Raw genomic sequence first — 22,885 nt, 5'->3', positions numbered from 1 at the left:
GGGCTTCATGTTATCCATATGCCCAGGAGAGCTCACATGCGTGTGTGTATGTGTTTACGTGTACACGTGGGCCCTCATGCGCTTGGGCTGGCTGGAGCTAAGACATCTAAGACATAAAATGCATGTTTGTTTCCATCCTGTGTCCTGGTGTCATTTCCTCTCTCCCTCGCCAAGGGAGACACTCCTGCTCTTCTCCCTCTTCTTTGTGTTCGAAATGTCTCCAGACTGGTCCCAGAAACCCCAGTTTTGTCAGCTGCATGGTGCTGGTGGACCTGCCCCCTAACCCGATTTACACGGCTCCCGGTATTCAACAGCCTCCTCTGAGAATTCTAGGTTTGCCATGAATAGCACAGTAGCAGGGTCTGCCCAGTTCTCTGGAAAGTTTTTATCCACCTGCAAAGAGACTTCTTTGCTAATAGGCCCCTCCATCCAGCTTTCTCCTTCTGGTACCTCCCCCCCTCGCCATGCCATGGAAGCAGTTAGAGGGAGGTAGGGGGAGAGAAAGAGAGAGATAGAAATAGAGACAGAAACAGCAACACACACACACGGGGGAGGGTGGTACAGGAGAAGGCTCTGAGGTTATCATCCTGGTAGGGTGACAATGACAGATTGCAGCCCCCCACTCCACCCATCTTGCTTGGGGTCATGTGTCTGTGTGTGAGACTCGCCTCTGAAGATGTAGATTTATGAGCAGTCAAGGACAGACTAACGGTGAGTCCTGAAAACAGAATATCTCAATATCTTATGGAGCTTTGCAACAGCAGTAAAAACTGGAGTTCACCACCCAAATGTTCACCCTGCCCAGCAGAGCTGACTGGAGTGTGGGCTCGGGAAGCAGATGTCGGCTGCTAACCTGCTCCCTGGATGTTCAGGGAGAGGCAGCAGCAGGGGTGGATGGCTGCAGGCTTGCACAACTGGTCCTGTTGGCAAGGAGATGATGGCTTATGTGGGGACCCAGAAGACCAAGATGTCCAAGGAGCTGGTGAGGAGCTATAAACCTACCTGAGTGGGGCTGTCTGTTCTTAGGATGTATGTTTCTGTTTCAAGTGCCAGCTCTACTTAAGAAGGTAGAGCTGGGGTCAGTGAGACTGCTCAGCTGATAGGGGCCCTGCCACCAGACAACCTGAATTCGATGCCTGGGACAGAACCAACTTCTACAAGTTATCTGCTAACTTAAACACACACACACACATACACACACACACACACACCACTCGTTCTGGGACTCATATTGTAGAAGGACAGTACTGACTCCTGCAAATTATCCTCTCACCTACACACACACACACACACACACACACACACACACACACACACACATACACACACACCAGGACCACAACCAGGGGCGATCAGCCAGCCTGAGATGAGAGGATGGCCTCCCATTTCCCTGGGACTACAGATCCTGCCTGCTATCCCAATGCTGTTGGTGGTGGCCTGTGGAAGACTCTCCTTTTTTTTTTCTTTTTCTTTTTTTTTTTTTTTTTTTTTGTCTTCTGTGAAATTCTGGGAAGGTGCCAATTTGCAAACCAGAGAAAATAAGGAAGGGTAGGCTAAGACACATTCTCGGTTTAATGGCCGGTTGCTGGAGTTATTTTTAACAAAGAGCTTGAAAGAGGGATTGTGCCTTAAAGAGAGACGGAGGGGAATTTTTATCCTCCCAGAAGAGAACAGTAATTAGAGACAGACTCAACTGAGTGTCCTCAAGAGTTTGGGGTTTTTGTTGTTGTTTGTGTGGGGTTTTTTTTAGTTGAAGGTTCCTGTTGTCCTTCTGAGGATGCTTAGGAGAGCTGCTGCTGCTGCTGCAGCTGCGTGGGACAGTTCCTGTGTCGCCCTCTCTGGAGCTGATGGGAATGAACAGAGAGGGAGAGGTTTTCTTTCTTTCTTTTTTTCTTTTCTCTTTCTTCCTTCCTTTCTTTCTTTCTTTTTTTGCGGCGTGGCTTCAGCCTTGTCTTCCCCAGCTGTATCCATGAAGCATGGAGCAGCGGTCACAGTACTGTCTTCCATCTTCCAACACTTTAAAGTACATACAGGCCAACACTGGGGTTCCAGGCTGAGGGGTCCTCTCTTCTTGTCCTAAACTATGGTTGACATGGGCTCCCCAGGATCTCGAAGGGATAGGTACCCGTCAAAGCTTGCTTTCTATTGCTGTGATAAACACCATGCTCCCAAGCAACGTAGGGTGGAAAGGGTTTATTTGGTGTATGTGCCCTGATCGCCGTTGATCATGAAGGGAAGTCGGGGCAGGGATGGAAGCAGAGGCCGTGCAGGGACATTGCTCCCCAGTTTGCTGCTCAGGCTCAGGTTCAGCTAACTTTCTTCTGTCTTCCTGAACTACCTGCCCAGGGGTGGCAGCACCCACAGTGCCTTAGCCCTCTCATGTCAATCATTAATCTAGAAAACGTCCTACAGACTTGCCAGAAGTTCAATTTATCAGAGGCATTTTTTCAACTGAGGTTCCCTCTTTCCAGATGACCCTGGTTATCTAAAGTTAACAACAACAATAGCATCCACCAAACCCAAACTAAACAAACAAACAAACAAACAAACAAAAAAGCTCATCATCATAGCACACTACCAGGCATGTCCTGGAGGCTCCTGAGCAGGCGCCTGGTGAGTTCTAGGGGTGAGGGGTAGGTACAGCATAGGCTACCCCACCCCGGTCCATAGTCCATCTCATTTCAAACCTGCTGAAAAGCTCTGGGACCTAAGGTTTCATTGCTCTGAACGGGCTAGGTCCTGTCCACCACCCTGGATGCTCAGGCTGCAGAGGACAAATGCGCTGAGAAGGTTCTGAATCAGGCCAGTGTTGGGTGCTGTCCCTCTGCACACAGACGACCTGCCCAGGCTTGGTGTATCTACGGATTGGCCAGACCGCAGGGATATCTGCTATGCTATGTCTTAGGTCACTGCACCACCTTTCTTGGTCCATCCCTGAGACTGTCTTATCCCATGTTCCCCTCTAAGCTTACCAGAAGCCAGGCCTTCTCTTGGAGTGTTATTTTGAGTCCTGGGAGCCCTTCTGCATGCAAAGTAGTACATATCTACCCATCCTTCCTCGTCACTGGAATTAATAGTATGTGGGGAGTAGATGCCAAAGGCTTGTGGATCATGTGAAAATCTTTCAGTTTAATGCCCCCACGGAGCTGGAAGTTTTGTCTGCATGGCACACTCAGGCATGGGATCCAGATGCTGCCTAATCTTTCAGCAGCAACTGACCTCTCTGCTGGAACAGCTGTGGCCTCTTGACTCAGCAAGATGCCGTCGGGATGTGGGGATTTGTGGGCACCGTTGATAAACTGTAGGGCATCCCGCGACATCTGTAGCCTCTATTCACTCAATGCTCGGAGCAGAATCTCCGGCCGTGACAACCAAATACATCTCTAGACATTGCCAGGAATGCCCTGGGAGATTCCCAGTTGAGAATCCCATATGTCATTGCAGTAGTAACAGCTAGATTATTGCTGTTGCTATATAATACTCCGTTGTGTGGATGTTCTATCCTTTATCTCCTGGGGTGTGCTTGGGTTGTTTTCCACTTTAGATTATTAAGCACAGTCACTTTTCTGTTTCCCAAAGAAAAACACTTAAAAGCCAGTGGTTTGCAGCTATTATTTTGCTATGATCTGTTGTGAATTAGAAAAGGTCTTTTTAAAAATTACCTTTATTTGTGTGTATGTGTGTGCTCACGTGCTGTGGATGTGTACAGAGGCCAAGGGACAACTTGTGGGCATCAGTTTCCCTCCTTCCACATGAGAGTTTTGCACTTAGGTCAACAGGTTTTGGAGCAAATACCCACTAAGCCATCTTGTTGGCCCCATGAGAAGAGAAGTCTTGCTGTAACATTAAGATTTTCCTCTCTTGCTGTGGTGCTCTGTCTGGGACGGGTAGCCCCTCTCTGCAGACTGTGACTATTATTATTATTATTATTATATTCATCTACAATGAATGTCGAGCTCTGATGAACTTCCTACAGGGCTGTGTGGAGACCAGGGCACACACACAGACTTGTGTAAATGAGGTGAAGCCAGTCATGCTGTTTTTCCCAGTTTTTGGTTCAATCTGTCTGAATGTCCAGGTCAATTGCCATAAACTTCCCGGTCATTTCCACGGCTGCGTCATAGCCCACACCCTGTCTCCCGCTGTTGCGTCTGGCTTTTCCCAGTCTCCGCCCTAACAGACAAGGCTGTGATGAACCACTGTGTGCCCACGCAGCTCTCTCTCTCTGCGATAAGGTCTTAGGAGTAGATTTATTTGGTTAAGTGGTCATTTCTAACTTGTTTGTGATGTTTAAGCCAAGCATGTGTTTATGCTCAGGGGGAGACAGTAGACCTGTGAGCTTGGGCTCAGAATTTGAGCTGTGGGGGTGTCTTAGCTAAGGTTTCTATGACTGCAACAAAACACAATGCCCAAAAGGCAAGCTGGGGAGGAAAGGGTTTATTTGGCTCACACTTCAGCATTGCTGTTCATCACTGAAGGAAGTCAGGACAGGAACCCAAACTGGGCCGGATCCTGGAAGCAGGAGCTGATGCAGAGGCCATGGAGGAGAGCTTCTCACTGGCTTGCTTCTTATGACTTGCTCAGCCCACCTTCTTATAGAACCCAGGAGCAGCAGCCCAGGGATGGCACCACCCACGATGGACTGGGCCCTCTGCCATGGATCACTAAATGAGAAAATGGCTTACAGCTGGATCTAAGGATGTATTTTCTCAGCTGAGGCTCCTTCCTCTGACGACTCTATAGCTTGGGTTGACACACAAAACCACCCAGTACAGGGGGTTAGGGTAATTCAGAGCAAACTCCTCCACTCCCCTCTGGGGAACATGCATCAGGGCAGGAAACAACCTCCCAGGAAGCCACCTGTCGGCATGAGCGTCACACGCCTCACAGAGTAGACATGCTCGTGAGATCATCCCAAGTGGCAGAATGCAGTCAGTGTCTGAATGTCCATTAGATGCACAGCTCCATCCCAAAGTGTGCTGTGCAGGGAACATGACCGGGACATTCCGGACCTACCTGGTGTGTGCTCACTTCTGTTGGGCATGAGCCGGGGAGTATAGTTGCTCGTCCTTGGGCAGATGTGTGTGTGCATGTGTGTGTGTGTGTGTGATGAATAGCACCAATAACTGATCACATTTCCCAAAGAGGGCACCATTACAAAACCCAATGAACATATGAACCTGTCAATCATGTTTGGGACTGTCAATCTTCTCTTGGCTGGTTGTTGTCCAGGGGCCTTGTATTGCCTCATTCTGGTTTCTATTTGTTTTTCTCTATGACACTGGTGATATTTTTATGTGTTTATTGGGCATTATCATCCCCCTTTTTTATATAGATGTAGAAAGAATCTACCCCCATTTTCCCATCTAGTTGCTGCTTTTGTTTCCTTATCGATTTTCCGTTCCTGGCCCATCTCAGATATGAGGCATTTGTACTGCAAACTCCTTCTTCCGCTGCGCCTGGCCTTTTTGCTCTCAGGGTGTCTGTTGATGAGTGGCTGCTTTAAATTTTCATGTGAGCCCATTTATCAAGCTCCTGCCTTGAGCTTCGTGCCTCTTGGTGTCCTGGTCAAGGAATCTCATCTGACTAGAGGTCACAGAGAAGCTCGGGTGCTGCCTGAAGCGGTCACCGCTCGTTCGGCTCGCTTCCATTAAGTTCTGCGGTTGTCGTCTAATTGTGCCATTGTGTGGCGAGGTAGGGCCAAGATTTATTTTCCCCACATGATGCCCAACTTACCAGGCTCCACCTGTTGGCAAGATAAACCTCTGCCTTAGGCGGCTGGGCTGCCTTCTGCATCCATCAAGCTGGCTGTTTCTATCTCCCTAACTTCAGGGGCTTTATGCTAAAGCCATGCTAACCCTCCTGCTTCGCCTGGGCTGTGGATGGCGGAATCTACATCTTAAACGACTGATGTTCACCGCGGAAGTGCCTTCAGAAGGATTCTAAGATCAGCGCTGTCACCACCGGGCCTCGTTAGCCCGCGTCCCACTTAGCTCTAGACTCTGATGGGCAAAAGTTACATCTGCTTGTTTCTGTTTGAGTTCCTTTGATTGCCTGCAACGCTGAGCGCCCTTCCCTGAGTGACTTGGCCATCTGCATTTTTCTTTCAGATCATGCACTCTTGCCTTGATTTTTCGGGTTTCTGCCGTTTCCTTCATTACTGACTTCAAAGATCTCTGCTCATCTCGCAGATAGCACATCGCCTGCTGCCATCCGCCATAGCTGTGTTTTATTTTGACAATTTTTTTTTTTTTGCCTTGTGCAAGTTAAAGGGTTCTGTGTTGTCAAGGGTGTCAACCATTTCCTCTAGAAAGATGTCTTAGCTCCCCACGGCTGCTGTGACAAATGCACATAAACCCAGTGGCTTGGAACAACATAGCTTTACAATCTGAGAGTCCTGGAGGGCTGATGTGCAGAACCAGTCTCCTTGTGCTAAACTCCGGGTGTCAGAGCCCCAGAAGGGCAACTTCTTTCTTGCCTAGCTTCTAGAGACACTCTCGGGTCCATGCCTCTGAACCATTTTACCAGTCCTTGCATTGGTATCTCTTCTTCTCCCCCACTCCAGTTCTGACCCTGCTACCTCCCTCTCGCAAGGGCTGCATGAATGATTTTAGACCACTTGAGTGATCCAGGGTGATCTTTAATCTCAAGACCCTTGATTGAAAGACATCGGCATAGAGCCTTTGCCACATGGAGACACCCCCCTACACCCACAACATCCCCCACATATGCAACAACCCCCCTCATACACACACACTGGGAGTGTGGACACCTTAGGCAGACAGTCACAGCCCTTTTTAGAGAAGATGGCCACTGTGTGGGCTGACAGACTCTTCCTTCTTTACCTACTTGGTGGTTGAGGTTCTTTTTTGTTCAACCCTTTCTTTTTCTATGGGTGACAAGACACTCAAAAGGTGAGAGAGATGTCAGGGGTGTCATTCCCACCCCCAATAGAGAAGTCCAATGTAGGGTTTCCCTCGCTGTGCGTCAGGGCATTGAGGGATGCTGGTCACTAGCCGAAGGAGCAAAAGTCATTTGGCTTCCTTCTAGGGGTCAGTTCTGGGGACTGCAGGGGGGCACTGCCCTCTTCTGCTTCCAGCCCTACCCATGTAGAACCAGACAGCCAACCAGGTACCTCTGTGACATGCTGCTGGGCCAGGGCACCTGTGAGTGGCCTGAGTCTCTCCCAGTGTTTGTCTCTAGGACTCTGGCAACCATGACTCACAAAAAGGGGACCCGCCCCACAGGTACCCTTTGAAGCTTCCTGCAGAATCAGACATGAGGCAGGCCCTACCCTGGAGGACATACAGCGTCCCAAGACCCCACTGAAGCCCCCATATGGTAGGAGCAGACCCTCCATTGCCAGTCATTGCCCGTCAGAGTTGGGAACTCATAGTGTGGCTTTGCAGAGAAATCCACAGCTTAACCCTCTCTGGGCAGTGTGTGTTCTTCCAGGTCCCCGGTGTGATGTATTCTGACACCAACTCTGGAAATTTTGTGTGCTAGTGTACCTCACTCATGTTCTTGTTCAAATCTCCCACCATTGATATGTCACTGTTTATGGGGGGAGGCAGCCCCGAGTGTTCTTCCACAGGATCTTTCTCATTTGTGGTGGGGTGTGCTCTCCCGAAGGGGCCTCTTCATTTCACCTGGCTATCATGTGAATCTTTTGCTCTCAGAGGTCCAGTGTAGGTTTGCTCCGCTGTCTGTTGGGAGATAGTGAGTGATGGCGTCTTTACCTCATTGGGTGCTTCATTATTCTGAAGGAGAAAATGGGACCCTGTTCGCCTCCTTTTTCTCTCTTTTGATGCTTGGCCAAGAGGTGAATAGGTTTGCTTTGCCACACATTCCTCGCTGTTGCCATCTGGTACCTCAACAGAGTCCAAAGCAATGAGTACTCCCCCATCAGTGGGCAGGGACTCAGGAAACTAGGGACTCAGAGCAGTCCTTGGTTGGTTTATCAAGAGTCGTAGTGACACAAACTGAACCCACAGCCTGGGGACAACAGCAAGCATAGAGGGGACTTAGAAATAGTTAGTACTGACAGGGCCTCAGGGCCTCCCCCAACTCTAGCTCCAGCTGAGAGACCATGAATTCACCCAGTCTCTTATTTTAGCAACTCATACCTGCCCAGTGTCCACCTCTGTTAAACCAAGGCGTCACAACACTATGGGGGAGGTTCCAAGGTTCGTGTCTGCCTGAGCAGATGTCTGGGGCCCCTAGTGGGCAAGTCGTTAGCAGGCATCACTACAGGGCTTGCTTTCTGTCTTGTGTGGTGTGAGTGTGCTCTAGAATGAGCTAGGCAGACTTGAGTGAGTGCTCCTGACTTCCCACTTCTATACAGACAGGGGTGGGGTGTGTGGTGAGATGCAGGGTGGGATTGTTCAAGTTCTTTTCTTTGGCTGTCAGTCAGGGATCACTGACTTTTCATCCCTTATGAGTGTCCAGACAGGCAGCTCTCGGTGCAGAAGGGACGCACCTCCCTGATGCCAGAGTTGATTGGTGACCACAGAGACTAATCGCAGGGTGGGGACACAGTGGTCTCTGGGACTGTGAACAGGGAGTGCCTAGCCAGAGCCACTCAGCTCCATCTTCCATGGGTCCATTTCCAAAGCTGTTGCCTCACTTGAGCATGGGATGAGGTAGGAAGCCAGGCCCAGGGTGTTCCTGGGCACCAGTGTGCGTGGCTTGCTCTGCCTCCCAGGCGGGGAAACCCTACCTTCTGCCAATACTGCTACAAAAGAGAAAAAGGCTCAGCTTCTAGCTGTATCTGAGTTCTATGCCCCCAACTTCCATCCTTATCTTAGTCTCTGGCATCCCTCTGATAAGACAGCCACACCCCCTAGCTGTCCCCTTATCCAGACTTGGCCCCACTTTCAACTCAACACACAGAGGTCTATTCAAAATGTAGCTGGAGAGATGGCTTAATGCTTAAGAAGGCTTGCTTCTCTTGCAGAGGGTTCAGTTCCCAGCACGGGCATGACTTCTAATAACCACTCATCACTCCCGTTCTAGGGGATCTGATGCCCTCTTCTGGCCTCTGCAGGCCCTGCATGCATGTGGCACACATACAGGCAAAACCACTCAACACATGCATAAAAAAAAAAACAATAAGCAGAAATGAATAAATGTTCAGTGTGCTTTAAAACTGTCACCCGTGCATTGAAAACCTTTTTCTGTGTCATGCATTCCCAGCCTCCAGCTACCACCGCCTCCTCCTGGCCCTTCCTCACATAAGTCAGGCGCTTTCCTTACATTTTTCCCTCCTGAACGGAATGCTCTTCTTCAGGTCCCTGAATGGCTACCACCTTTGCAGAGTCTGTTCCACAGCCCAACCGTCCTCGAAGAATTAGCCGCACACTCCGGCCACATCCTAACCTGTCTACTACCTTTGTTCCCGTTATGGAGGTGGACGCTGTCTGTCTTCTCTGGTAGAAAGCAGCTTCCATGACGTGCACACACACACACACACACACACACACACACACACACACACACACAGAGAGAGAGAGAGAGAGAGAGAGAGAGAGAGAGAGAGAGCAAGAGTACAACCTCTAGGATCTCTACCAATGTTTGTTGACTGAATACCTACATGAAAGAAAACATCAAACACAGAGGACCCTGAACCACATGGGTGCACAGCTTGGTCAGCATGAGCTCTGAGGATGGTGGCTCTTTCCTGAGGCTCTCCCTTCACCAGGTGACCTTGACAACACTCAACTGTGCCTGGACCCCGGGTTTCCACTTCCAGGCCTCACACCCTGGCTTAGCATGATGGTGCTCTCTGCCTGTTTGCTGTTGGGCCTCCTCATTGGCCTTGAGATGCTGTATTAGCATTGCCACCCTCTCTCCGATGGTACAAGGTCCTGGAAGAGGTAGATCCAGTCACCTCTCCATGTGCTGTGAGCCCTCCTGCCCAGGTCCCCTAATCCCCGAGTGGAGTGAGGACAAGCCCTCCCAGAGGCCCTTATACAGCTTGGGCTTCTTTCATGCAGCCCCCACTCCACATTCCACTCCCTGGCCCTGGAGCTTTTACACACGAGGCTCTGTCTTGTTCTTGTGCCCAGGCTCCACTGTCTCCCATTGCCCTCACAGAGCTGGTGAGGCTTGCTCACGATGTCCCTTCCCCAGGGCACCAATGTTCCTCTGTACATTTGGACATGTGTGCCATGCCAGGTGTCCCATGTGGAGCACAGTAGGAGTTGCCACTGCACAGGAAACACCGTGTTTCTGAGAGCTAGTCAGCAGGGGGTATCAGGCCCAAAGCATGGAGCCTGCAGGACTTGCAGCACTGAGCTCAAACGCAGCCCTGGTCTCTGCCTTGCGCTCTTCAAATGAGCTCCACTGGGCTCTCTTTCTCCACATTCAGCCTAGGCTCAAGCCCCCACCTCTCCGCCAAGCAGCAGTCTCTTTGCTGTGCTTAGATGATGGCGCAGTAGCAATCACCAGCCCCACAGAGGACGCTCACTTTCTTCTTCTAAGACTGGACAATGGAGAAGCTGCAGGAAGCTGAGCCTGAGACAGCGCTATTGTTATGTCCCAGAGAAACCGTATTCTAACAATGCTAATGGGGGTCAAAACGAAAGGAGAGAAATCCGCCCACTTGCCTAGGTCCGGGTCTAGCTCTACAGATGTCTAATGCACACAGAGGGTTACGTGGAGGGAATCACAATGCGGATGAGATCTGTTTCCTTGGCTAATTATTTTTACCAGCTCCACAAAAGCAAACTGGGCTCTGGGAGATTTATTCACCCAGAAATCACTGCAGAGGGAAGTGGTGCACTAGATATGGTTTGCTCCTTGTTTATAGGGGAGGTGGGGTCCCACGTGCCGTGGCACTCCTGTGGAGTTCAGGGACAACTTTCAGGCGTTGTCTCTTTCTTTGCACCAAGTGGGTCCTGGGGATCAAACTCAAGTTGTAAGGCTTAACTGCAAGCCCCTTTACCTGCTGAGTCATCTCCCCAGACTCGCATTTGAGTTTTAAAGGTGCGTTGGTGTCCGTGGACTAGAACCCTGCTCAGGTTCAGTCTCTCTTTGCCAGGCTTCCTCCAGCAGGCACCTGGATCACCAGGAGCTGTGGGTCTTGTAGCTTGCGTGAGTGGAATCCCCACCCCTCTGCCCGAGCCACACACCATGGCGTCTTCCCCAGCTATGAGAACATGAGCAGTAGTGGAGATGAATCTAGGAGTCTTTGTCAGCTGTTCCAACAGCTAGCACTGTGGACGACCTGGCTTTGTCGTCACAGTGACAAACCACCCACAGGTGCTGGGTAGATTTATCCGGCCACACTATTGAGATTCCTGCAGCTCCCAGCCCTGTTCATCACCTGTCTGTCACATCACTGAGTGCCTACTCTTGCATGTGGTATCTCAGAGCCACTTCTCCAGAGAGGAGCCAGGCTGTTGGTGACACCAGGTCTATCTTTTCTTCCTGCATAGAGGTCAGTGCCAGGGGCAGAAATTGAATATTTGCTTTCTGGAGCAGACGAGGTGCAGTACCCAGGGTCAGTCACCGAGGGGCCCAGGTACCTGAGAACCCCTTACTATTACTGCACCCCCTGATGGAGCAGAAGTGACAGAGGGATCACTTTCCTAAGTCAAGAATACATCTAAGAGTTGGGGGTGACGGGTGAACTGGCCTTGACAAAGGGATTAGAAGAAAACAAGTCTGAGCTCCACCACCACCCCCAGCTCAGGGGGGTACCCATCCCATCTTCTGATTGCTGACTATGCATGTAACACTGGCTTATGTTTAAACATATCAGTACATGCGTGAGTACATATACACAGGAAGGGGGCACAAGCTGATACCTGGGGGCAAGCAATGGCCTCGTGGTGAGTGGTCCTGGGGATCTGTGCTTGCTTGCTTCTTGGAGATTTTTTTTTGAAAGCTGGAGGCTGGGCAAGCATGCAAGACGCTGGGGAATTACAAGAATGGCCAGGCTGTATCCCTTAGAATGTTCTGTGTAACGTGGCCTGTGACCCCAGGTTGTGGGACCAGACCGTCCTTACCTAAATTAGATACCCTGGGGGAGGGGGTGGGGACTTGGAGCTGGCAGAAGCATTTCTTAGGTCTAGCAGCTCCTCACTGGGTAACGGTGAGGAGGAGTCACCAGCCTGGTAATTCTGACGCGGTGAGGAATAGCCTGCCCGGACAGGCTCCCCTGTCCACAGCCCCTCCTTGACACCCTTCTGGAACCTCCTGGAAACAGCCTCCCTTTGAACACCTGCTTCAGGCAGGGCTTTGCCCCAGAGACCCTGACTTCCTTTCTTCCTTTCTATTTTAAAATAGGGAATTGTTAGCAGATGTCTGTGTTATTACTTTACTTGGTTGGCTGGTTTTGATGTTTGGTCTCACTTTACAGCCTAGGCTGATCTGCTCTGTAGCCTAAAGTCTTAAACTCATTGCAATCCTCCTGCATCTGCTTTCTGCCCACTGGGATTATGGCTGTGACTGTCTTAGAGCCTCGAGGCACCACATGCAAATCTGGATTTATAAATGCCATTGACACAGGAGGCCCTGACAAGAGGCCATGTTCACACACACGACAGTAGTCTTTGTGCTGGGTTCCAGACTCCATCTAGGGACATGACTGAAGGGCCTGCCTGGCCCTGCCTTGCCCTACGTGTCCAGAAGGTTGGTGCCTAGGTGAAGAGATGCAGCGACTTTTGCCCCTGCCGAGGTGGCTGAGTCCTATCTGCTATGCTTTCCCAGTAGTCTAGAGTAGGAGGGAAGGATGGGTCATTAGGACATGGACTGGAACTCCTCAGTGCATCTGTTACCTGCCTCCACTACACTGATATCATCTCCTTCCTTTTCTGCCCCTTCCTTCCTGCTTACCCTCTTCATTTTTCTCCCCACTCCTCATGATGTAACCCATATGATCCCCAAATGCACACCAGGATCAATCCTCCAGTTGAGAGGAGAACAGGTCATATGGCTTACCATCAACCAAGGCTGTGACAATTGGAGCTTAGCCTCACAGGGTTATAGACAGGCAAGTTACTGAGTTCCACAGGCTTTGCACAGCTGGCTCGGAAGGTATTGCTGCCAGTGCGAGAACTGCTAACGTCTTATTAGCTATTTTTCTCATTGTGGTGAACAAACACCCGATAATAGCAACTTAGGGGAAGCAGACTTATTTTGACCCATGGTTCAGGGCACGTAGTCCACCATGGTGCTGGGTGCAGCTTGGGTTTGCGGTAGCACGACTTTGAGGGTGCTCATTCACATTCCTAAGGACCAGGAAGGAGAGAGCAGACAGCATGCAGGGCTGGCCTATTAACCCTCAAAATCATTCAGACACTTTTCAGTCCCCACCCCACAAACCTGTTCTGGCAGACACACACATGCATATCTTCCTGGCCGTCTTCCGTGGGTCCACTGAGGTGCGTCTTTATGTGGCATCCACATGACCCAAGAGGTAGTATCCATACAGCTGGGTGCACACGCTCGGTGAAAGCCTTTTGCTCTGCTGTTCTTCAAGCCAGAATTTAAGGTGCCAGATCCTCCATTCATTCCACTGGTGACAGGCAAAGCTATGTTGAGTCTTATACAGCTTCACATGGGAACAGGTAATGGGCCAAGCGAGCCACTGTGTTCAACCCTCCATTTCCCTGAGTGTCTGACCAGAGCATGGCCTCCCCTCCCCACTGCTCAGAACCCTGTTCACACCCTGCCTATGGCTGAAGCCTCAGCTGTCCTAGAGGGGCAAAGGAAGAGTGGGGGTGCTGGGGAGGACACTCTAGGTGCAGAGACAAGGTGGTAAGTGTCCTTGGTGTCCCAGGAACATCGGGAGCCCCTGCAAAGTTAACTATATTTAACAAAACATTGCTGCCTAGACCTATGATCCCCTCTAATAGCTTTTACAGGGAATGTAGGGGGCGCTGTGAGAGCCTGCGGCTGATGAGGGATTGAGTTTGTTGGGACTCTGTCTTGGCTACAAAATTCAGAACTGGGAGTAGAAGCCAGGTTCTCAAGTCCCTGGGGAGAGGGAAGCTGCTGCCAGCAGCATGTGGGCATTACGCTGCCTCTCACCACGCACTCACTGCCCAACCAAATGCATCACAGCTTCTGTGTGTAATGGGAGCATCTTTCTGCCCCCCACACTGCAGAGGTGACAGTCTACTGGCCTCTATCACCCTGAAGGAGAGAAAGAGTCTTGCCCCGAGGTCAGGGCTGTGACAGCTCTGTGTGTGTGCTGGTCACGCTAGCTCCACCCTGGAGGAAGACATTACTGCCACATGGACACAGGGGTGCACCCAGAACAAAGTGAGCAGGAAGGGCTGCTGGAATAAGCAAGGGAACCAGTCAAGAACTCCATTCAACTGAATGGCCTTGAGGGTTATAAGACTATCCCTGTGTGTCCTGCAGATAGATGAGGTAGGCTTGTATGCTTAACTACAGAATTGAAACTTACATTACATGGGTGTGATCCCTTGGACTTTTTTTTTTTTTTGCAGAGCATTGGTGGGTCTGGTGATTGGCCCCCCCAACAGGCTTCCATGCAGTCTTTCCAAGTAAGGCTTCTAGGCCTCCCACATGATGGGTCCGCTCCTATATAAGAGAATGTGTGGACTGAAGCATCCAGTTGCTGGGGTGGAGTCATTAGTCATGATAGGTGCTCTTAGTTTGGCTCATGAGAGACATCTACCTGTTACCCATAACGTCTGCTTGCTTGGTGTGGATTACTGAGGAAAGATGTGGGCTCAGTGGGGAGCAGTATCTCTGAAGTTGTGGTGGCTGGCAGCCCCGGGTCCTCCTTCTCTTCCCTGCCAGAGCTCATTTCTGCCCCGCTCATTTTGTATCTGTGGGAATGCACCCATAGGTCCTCTGCTGGTCCTACACACTCGGTACCGATGCGCAGAAGGGCCACCCATCTCTCTGGCATGCACACACGGCCTCCAGGAAGAGTGGGATGAGTGGGTGGTATGTGGGCCTGGCTGTTCCTCAGATGCACAGGGTGGGGGCCCACTGAGATGGCAGCTCCATCTCAGCCAGCATTCAGATCTGCCATTTATCCCACAATGATCATAGGTTGTGAAGCCAGCTGCTTTTTATAGTTATGCTAAAAGACTTGTCTGCTGAGAAACTGTCCCTTGTTTGTGGGCAGGACCAGCCCTCTCTGTGTCTTCCTCTATGGAGCTCCCAGGTGTCTGTTGACTGGGGTTTCTGTCCCACCAGGTCCCACAGTCGTTCAGTTCCAAAGAAATACACAGAGGTCTATATCAATTATAAGCAGACTGGCCTGTTAGCTCAGACTTCTTATTAACTCTTATAACTTATATTAGCCCATAATCCTCTGTGTTAGCCACGTGGCTTGGTACCTGTTTTTGTGAGACAGTCACATCTTGCTTCCTCTGTGTCTGGATAATGACTGCAGACTGACTCTTCCCTCTTCCCAGAATTCCCCTGCTCTCATTGCTCTGCCTCTACTTTCTGCCTGGTACCTCACCTATACTTTCTGCCTGACTACTGGCCAATCAGTATTTTATTAAACAAGTATAAGAAATAAATATTTACAGGGTAAAAACATTGTCCCACAGTACTACCTCCTTTTTTTTTTTTACAAAACAAGAACTCTGAATCAAGTCTCCCTTGTTTAGTTTTCTTCCTGTCCATTATCCATGCAACTTGTAACCAACATTCTAAACAAGGGCAAACATCCATAATCCATATTTTGGGGATTGCCGGCATAGTTTTACTGGATACTTCCTGCTGATTGGGAGTACTGATAATCTTATGGGGACCTAAAGAAAATTTAGAATTATGATCAAGTCATGACTGAAGTATCCTGTGAGGCTTCATCATCTCAGGTAGCAGTCTTGAATCTGTTCTGGATATAGAACTCAGACATCTGGGCCATCCACTCCTACTGGAGATTTCTCAGGGGGTCTTCCTTGATCAATCCTGATTTTTTTCTTAATCCAGAACGAATCCACAGACTCTCATTTCCTGTCGAGGCAAAAGCAAAACCTCTTCTCCAAAGTAACATACCTTTTGACTTAAATTTTGAAGTCAAGGCATTTTTAAAATATATATGTCAGATTAATCCAGCAGCTCTTATAAACAAATATCTTTTTAGCAGTTTTTGCTCCTTCCTCAGCCACCCCTACAATTTAAAGACAACACAATAACATACAGTCTCCAGACTCTCTGTGCATTTTTCACCTTTACATGGCTTTATTTTAACCTCTATTTCTTTTATTTTTAATTTTTGGCTTTTTGAGACAGGGTTTCTCTGTGTATCTTTGGCTGTCCTGGAAATCACTCTGACCAGGGTGTCCTTGAACTCACAGAGATCTGCCTGTCTCTGTCGCCCAAGTGCTAGTTTTAAAGGTGTATGCCACCACACCCAACTACTCTCTTTCTTTTTTATTTTAAGGACTTTATCCTTTTCCTTTGTCTTTCAAGCCTACACATATTTTTTTTCTTTTTGCCTACATATATTTTTAAACACACTGTATACTATTTAGAGGTTTTCTTTGCCTTTGAATCTATCTTAACTGTATATCTCTCTTTTTCTGACCACATGAGTCTTTAATTTGCTAAGTGATATGGATAGGATTAAAGCCGTGGCTTTGATGGCTACATCCAACCCATTCCTTAGCTTTCATGAGAGTCTAGCCTCAAGGCAGAGGTATTGGCTGGAGCCCTGTTTATTGTTCAACTCTATGGCGTTTTAAGATCTCTGCCACTACCAAAAAGCATGCTGTCAGCTATTCATAAACATCATTTAAGTGTTTGGTGGCAGGGCCTCTTAAAAGAGCTATAAGGTTTCACAGCTAAAGCTGCGTCAGAAAGCCTCTCTTAAATGAGATGTGCTTGTCTCTAGCAAAGAGAGCCCACTGGAGAAAGTGCTGCTATCAATAAGCCATGCTTTACTCTATTCCTTTCTGTCTAGAATTACTTCCCACGCTCTCTCAGGCTTTATGTGGATGCAGCTGTCCACGTGGCACCATTTGTTGACAGAGGTTTTCAGCTTTACGATAGGTCTGGCTTTTCCTCATGCTCAAGATTAAAGTTGGGAAAGAAGGGAGAAGGAAGGGGACAAGAAAATAGATCAGGTACAAGGAGTGAGAGATGAGGAGGAGAAAGTCAGGCACCCAGGAGTTTACCAAGGTGTGCCTTGGGTTGGTTTACTGTCAGACAATAGACAAGTCCCTTGGTCTCTGACCTCAGCTTCCCTCACTGTTGGGTGAGGCCTTTGATACTGTTTGAGCCCAGGGCTGAGGGATGGCCACACCAAGTACCAGCAGCAGGACTGGGGCTGTGTGGCTGGCTTCGCAGAAGGAGTAGGTCATGGGAGCCGTGACTTTAATGCCTGCTCTGGACTCCTCTCTCGAGTCTCGCCCACCCAGTCTCTCTTCCTTCAGATGCGTAATGCCTATGTTTGCTTCATCTTGATAAGTTTACCCCCCTCAAATGTCTGCTTCCTCCTTATTTTAGCAATGTCAGCCCAACACACCCGGAATAATGTGCTCATAGTATAGTGTTCTGGTCTACACCAATGACCTTAGAGATCAGAAGTGGTCCTCTCTGAGGGCTACAGGTGTCTCTGACTAGTTATCACCAGCACGGTGATTGTGTGCCGTTTGCCTGGGTATAAAAAGTGCATTGTGGAGGTGCAGATTGCGGTGGGGGTGGTGATTCTGGGACCAGCCTCACAGAGATGTCTTTGCTTGGATGAGAGATGGACAGAGAATCAAGTTATCTGGCAGGACTGGCTATCTTGTGGTGGCATTAGTGGGCTCCTAAAGGAACCCACTGCCAGGTCTGTGACTGGAGCCTGCAGGTGAGGGTGGGGACTGTTACCAGGTGCCGATCCGTTCACTCAGTCTGATTAGGAGGATGACTGCGTGGGGCTCCCGGGTGTCATCCTGGGTGGCCCAGGAAATGGCTTCTGCTCTACCTCAGCTGGCTTCATCCCTGTGGAAATGAGCAAACGTGTTCTGTCTGCAGTGTTGGAAAATGTGTTGGAGACACGAGGTTCCAGAACAGTGTGCAGGAAACTGGGGATTTGGCACGTCCCAGGCAGAGCAATGGGCTTGCTGCCCACTGGTAGCCCTTAGAGAGCGGATGTCCCCAGCTTCTCAATGGAAATAGCCATTATCATCTGCACAGTCTGCGCCGAGAAATCCTTGGTGGCAGCTGTGGCCAGGAGGTTCAGTTAGCTCTTGTCCTTGGACGTGTCCAGGCTCTTTGTTCTTCGCTTCTTGGCCATGTTGACATCTCCTCTGGCAGTTCCGTCCCTCACTCATCACCTCCTTTTCAGTTCGTGTCCGGTCAGGAAGCAATCTGATGTCTAATAGGGTGGGGGCAGAACTGTACAGAAGAATGGGGCTCTGAGACACCTGCCCCCCAGTTCAGCCCAGGTCACAGTTTGCATCATGAGGTGGGCACCCTGCCATATCATGCTGGTGGTCAGAGGACGGGGCCGCTGACCCTATGGTCATTTCCCAATGGACGATGCTGGAGCTATGCTCTGTTAGAGCTGGGTAATAGCCCCCAGCCATTTCCTCTTTTCTGGTTCCCTTCTGTGGGATCGCATCTGCTCTGCCAGGAGGCAAGGTGGGAATGTTGCTAACTGAGCCCAGGGAACCCCAAGGCTCTTTCCCCTCCACTTTGCCTGAGCCTATCTGGGGACTCTACTGTCTGGGCCATTGCCAGTGATAAGTGTTTTCCTTTTTCTCTTTCTTTCTTTTTTTTCTCCCTCGGATGTGTTTCTTTGTTCAGGCTGTTTAATTCTGCTAAAGTGCTCTGCTGAACAGGGAAATATGCCTCTAAGTAAAAGCTTTTCCACTGAACACCGCAGTGCTTTGGTAAGGACCTGAAGTGGTTTTTGTGCCCTGGGAGTGACAGGTGATGTCCCAGAAGCAATCAGCCATAACCCCATGGTGACCCCATAAACAGGACTGTTTTTGTGAATTTTAGTCATTGCTAAAGTGAATAAATAGAACATCACCCTTTTCCAGGGACACGGAACCCAGTCCTTCCCTACAGTGGGAGGTGAGTGTCTGTGTGCAGTCCACAGTGGGTCTCATTGACGTGTCTGTGCACAGTCCATGGTGGGTCTCACTGACGTGTCTGTGCGCAGTCCATGGTGGGTCTCACTAATCCGTGACTCAAGAGTTGGTTTGGGAGAGGGGGCACGGGTCACAGTTAGGAATAGGCTCAGTTTTTAACATGTTTACTTTTCTATTAATTAAATTTGCCCCTTGTCAGTCTCTCTCTCTCTCTCCTGCCCCCCCCCCCCACACACACACCCTGGCCTCTCTGACTCCCTTACCTACTTCCAAATCCCTACCATACCATTCTCCCTGCACTGTTACCTAGAAATCTTTCTCACTTTTATCTGTTTGTTTCGTGACCACTGGTTTGGAGGTATCTGTTGAAGCCTCCTGGGCTCATTAGTGGGCACACAAGTGAAGATCATGACTTCCCCTTTCCCAGAATCTGTGAATGGCCAATAGTTCAGCAGTAAGAGGTAAGGTCCCACGAGCTCTCGTCCCATCCCTGGCTAATTGTACACTGGGACTCTTCTGTGCTGGCCCAGTGCAGATGGCTGGAGCTGGGAATCCACCATCACACAATGGCCGTCAAATCACCGCTGCACCCTATCTTCTGGTTCTGGGGCTACGACAACTGCACCTAGCATCACACTGCGCTGCAGAGCATCCCTGCTTGCTCACCAGCACCACCAGATGTACCAGTTTGTGCTGGCATGAAGTCTGTGTGCTTTTCCACACAGATCTCTGTGCACCATTAGTTCCTGCCGACCCTCACCAGGGCAGCCTTCCTCTGGGTTGACCTGCAGGCCCCGGAGCTGCTCCATCTGCACCCTCCAAAGCACAGTACAGAAAACAAACAGAAGCCACACATATTTAAAGTCTGCTGTTTCCAGAGTGCAGCCCATCACTGCCAGGATGACCAGGGAATGTGTTTCTCACTCAAAACCCCCTAGCCCCCTTTCGACCATCTCCACCTCCAGCCTCTGAGACTTTTCCCAATGTGGTTCACAGCCTCTGTAGTCTGTACTGCTGCTGAAGGCAAGTTTTCTAGAGCATCCTGGGACTGAGCTACTGTGCTCTGGCTGGGCATTGTCTTATCATGCTACCTGCTGCCAGTGAAGTCAGGCGAGATGAGAATCTTCCAAGCAGTCCGCCCACCAGACTGTAAGTGTGTGGTTTTCTGGTCAGTGGTCCTCAGGCTGTCCTGCCCAGTGAGCTGTTCTTTCCCAGCCTACTTTCGCTTCCTTGACTGCTCACTGGGCATTTGATCCATCACCGTGTTGAGAACAGGTAGAAGCCATTGTGGGGTCTCAGGGCCATGCCCTCTGGGAAGCCACTCTTCAATTCTCGGCACCAGGGAGTTGGCTGGAATCTGTTCATGTCTTCCCTCCATCTCTACCATCTGGAAATTCTCCCAGCTAAAAACTGGCTGTCAGTGAGCCCCTTGTCAGCGACCTCCCTTCTCCACCCGCTACTGCTCATTGGGCTATGCACCATCCTGATGCATCCGCCATCCTGATGGATTCATTGCTTCTAGGAGCAAGACTCCCAAACTGCCCTGCCCTGATGAGTAGGATCATTGCTCTTTGTTACTTCCACTCAGACTCCCTCATTCCGTGCCTGACCAATCAAGATTGCATTTTATTTCTCTCTCTCTCTCTCTCTCTCTCTCTCTCTCTCTCTCTCTCTCTCTCTCTCTCTGTGTGTGTGTGTGTGTGTGTGTGTGTGATTAACTTGTAGAAGAAATAACTGTGGAGGACTTAGAAGCAGAAGGACACACAGCATGTTCACCTAGGTCTTACCTGGCTGTTGTCTAGCTCCTCCTGGTTCTATTCTGTTGTGCCGTCCTCCCCCCATCCCTCCCCTCACCCTTGCACTCCTGCACAGCGCTTCAACGTGCATACTGACGAGGCTTCAAGACCTCATTCTTCCCACTGAAATGTAAATGCTGTCTGGCGCAGACTTCTTGATTCCCTCCGTGTGGATATCGGCCAGTTCTGAATGTTTTGTGGCTATTAAGCAAATTTGCTTCAGTAGTTCTGATAGCCTCACCTGCTATGAGACTTCTTCTTCCTAGAAGGACCAGTTATGTCTGCTAGTCCCGTGTTAATTAGTGAGTGAGATTAGACCTTTCTCCTTGTGTCTGTAAGGAATCTTCATGCACCTTTTTAAATGTTAACCCTTCATCAGGGGGAGGATCCCAGAAGCAGGTTGTCCATTTTCTTAAACAGTGCACATGTGCATGAGTGTGTATGTGTGTGTGTGTATGTGTGTGTGTATGTGTGTGTGTATATGTGTGTGTGTGTATGTGTATGTGTGTGTGTGTATACTTGGGGCGCAGGGAGATTGGGATTGAGCTGTATCATTTAAAAGCTTGTAAAATAGAGCAGCAGATGGGGAGATAAGGAACAAAGACCAAACTTGGAGGTAGCTCTGTTGGGAAAGTACTTGCTGAGCAAAGAGGAAAATGAGTTCAATTCCCAGCACCCACCTTAAAAAGCCAGGCACTGAGGCACCTACCTGTCGTTCCAACAGAAACATGCAAGTTCCTGATGCATTCTAGCCAGACTGCCTAGCGTACCCAGTGAGCTCCAGGCTAAGGAGAGTCCTTAGCTCAAAGGAACAAGGTAGGAAGCCTCTGAGCAATGACACCCAAGGTTGGACTCTGGCCTCTGTATGTATGCACACAGACACACCCATATGAACACAAACACATGCGCGCGCACACACACACACATACACACACGCACACACTGCACAGAAATAGATACCACTACAGCCCATCAAACATTTGCATTCTTTTCTAAGTAAACCAGCTCCTTTCTTGTGGGGAAACCAGCGTTTTCACGTGGCATGTTCGAGGGTACACAGTCACCACACTCCACCACCAACAGCCATAGGATCAGCTGCAGGAGAGGTGGGGATTTCACAGTTCTGTAAGCCAGCGCCATCCTTTCCAAGGATATGAGGGATCAGACAGATCCAGGAGGCTCATTAGCCAGCCTAGCTGAGTTGATTGAGCCTCTGACCAATGAAAGACAATAACAAGATGGAGGGCTATTGAGAAGCAACACTTGAGCACTTGAGGTTGACTTTGTACTTCCACGTGCATGTATGCATACACATGCACATACACGGACATCACACACACATCACACACACACACACACGGGGGGGGGGAGGATAAAACAGCACAGTTTGAGTGGCAGGCTCAGGTCTACCGAAGACCATCTTCATGATTCTCAACGCAGCAGAATCCCGGGGCAGGAAGAATGAGGGGGATGAGATGGAGAGTCCAGGCGGGGCAGGTGTGGTCCGTGGTCCAGGCTCTACTCTATCTCACCTTGTATCACAGCAGAGTGACATCAGAAAGAGGATCATGTATCTTTGGAATTTCTAAATATGCATCTTGAGAAAAATAACTATCAATAGGCATAGTCCTTGAACAAAGGCCTCTGGAAGGGGAAATAGCCCAGCCAGTCAGCGGGTAGTCTTTGTGGGAAAGGGCTGTGGATCTGTCACGGTGCTGGGCCTTGATGGGCAGGAGTTCCACACAGCCCCATTCTGTGGGTCTGAGCTACACTTGACTCTGTCCCTTAGGAGACCAGGCTGGTGTCCGAGGGGAGGAAGGAGCAGCCAGAGTGTGCAGAAGTATCAGCAAGGCCCGGTGTGAACATAGTAGGAGTACACGAGTGAGTGAGTGTGTTTGTTGGTGAGCTGGAGAAGACTGTCCCTCTACCCCCCCCCCCCCCGCAATGTAGGATGAGAGCAGGTGCTAGACAGACAGACCCAGGGCCCCGCTGTCATCCTGAACAGAACTCGTTCTGCTAGCAAGAACTGGGAAGTGAATACTGATCAGATGTCACCACAGCTAT

General features: G+C 49.8%; 1 protein-coding gene across 2 annotated transcripts in view; it reads left to right on the top strand.

The window, feature by feature from the left end:
• Window positions 1-22,885, top strand: part of Adgrd1 (adhesion G protein-coupled receptor D1) — a 113,162-nt gene that overhangs the window by 45,577 nt on the left and 44,700 nt on the right. The window lies entirely within an intron of this gene.

The sequence above is a fragment of the Chionomys nivalis genome, chromosome 3 (assembly GCF_950005125.1).
Source record: "Chionomys nivalis chromosome 3, mChiNiv1.1, whole genome shotgun sequence".
NCBI lineage: Eukaryota > Metazoa > Chordata > Mammalia > Rodentia > Cricetidae > Chionomys > Chionomys nivalis.
The sequence above is the reverse complement of the archived record's forward strand: the minus strand, read 5'-3'. Positions and strand labels throughout refer to the sequence as shown.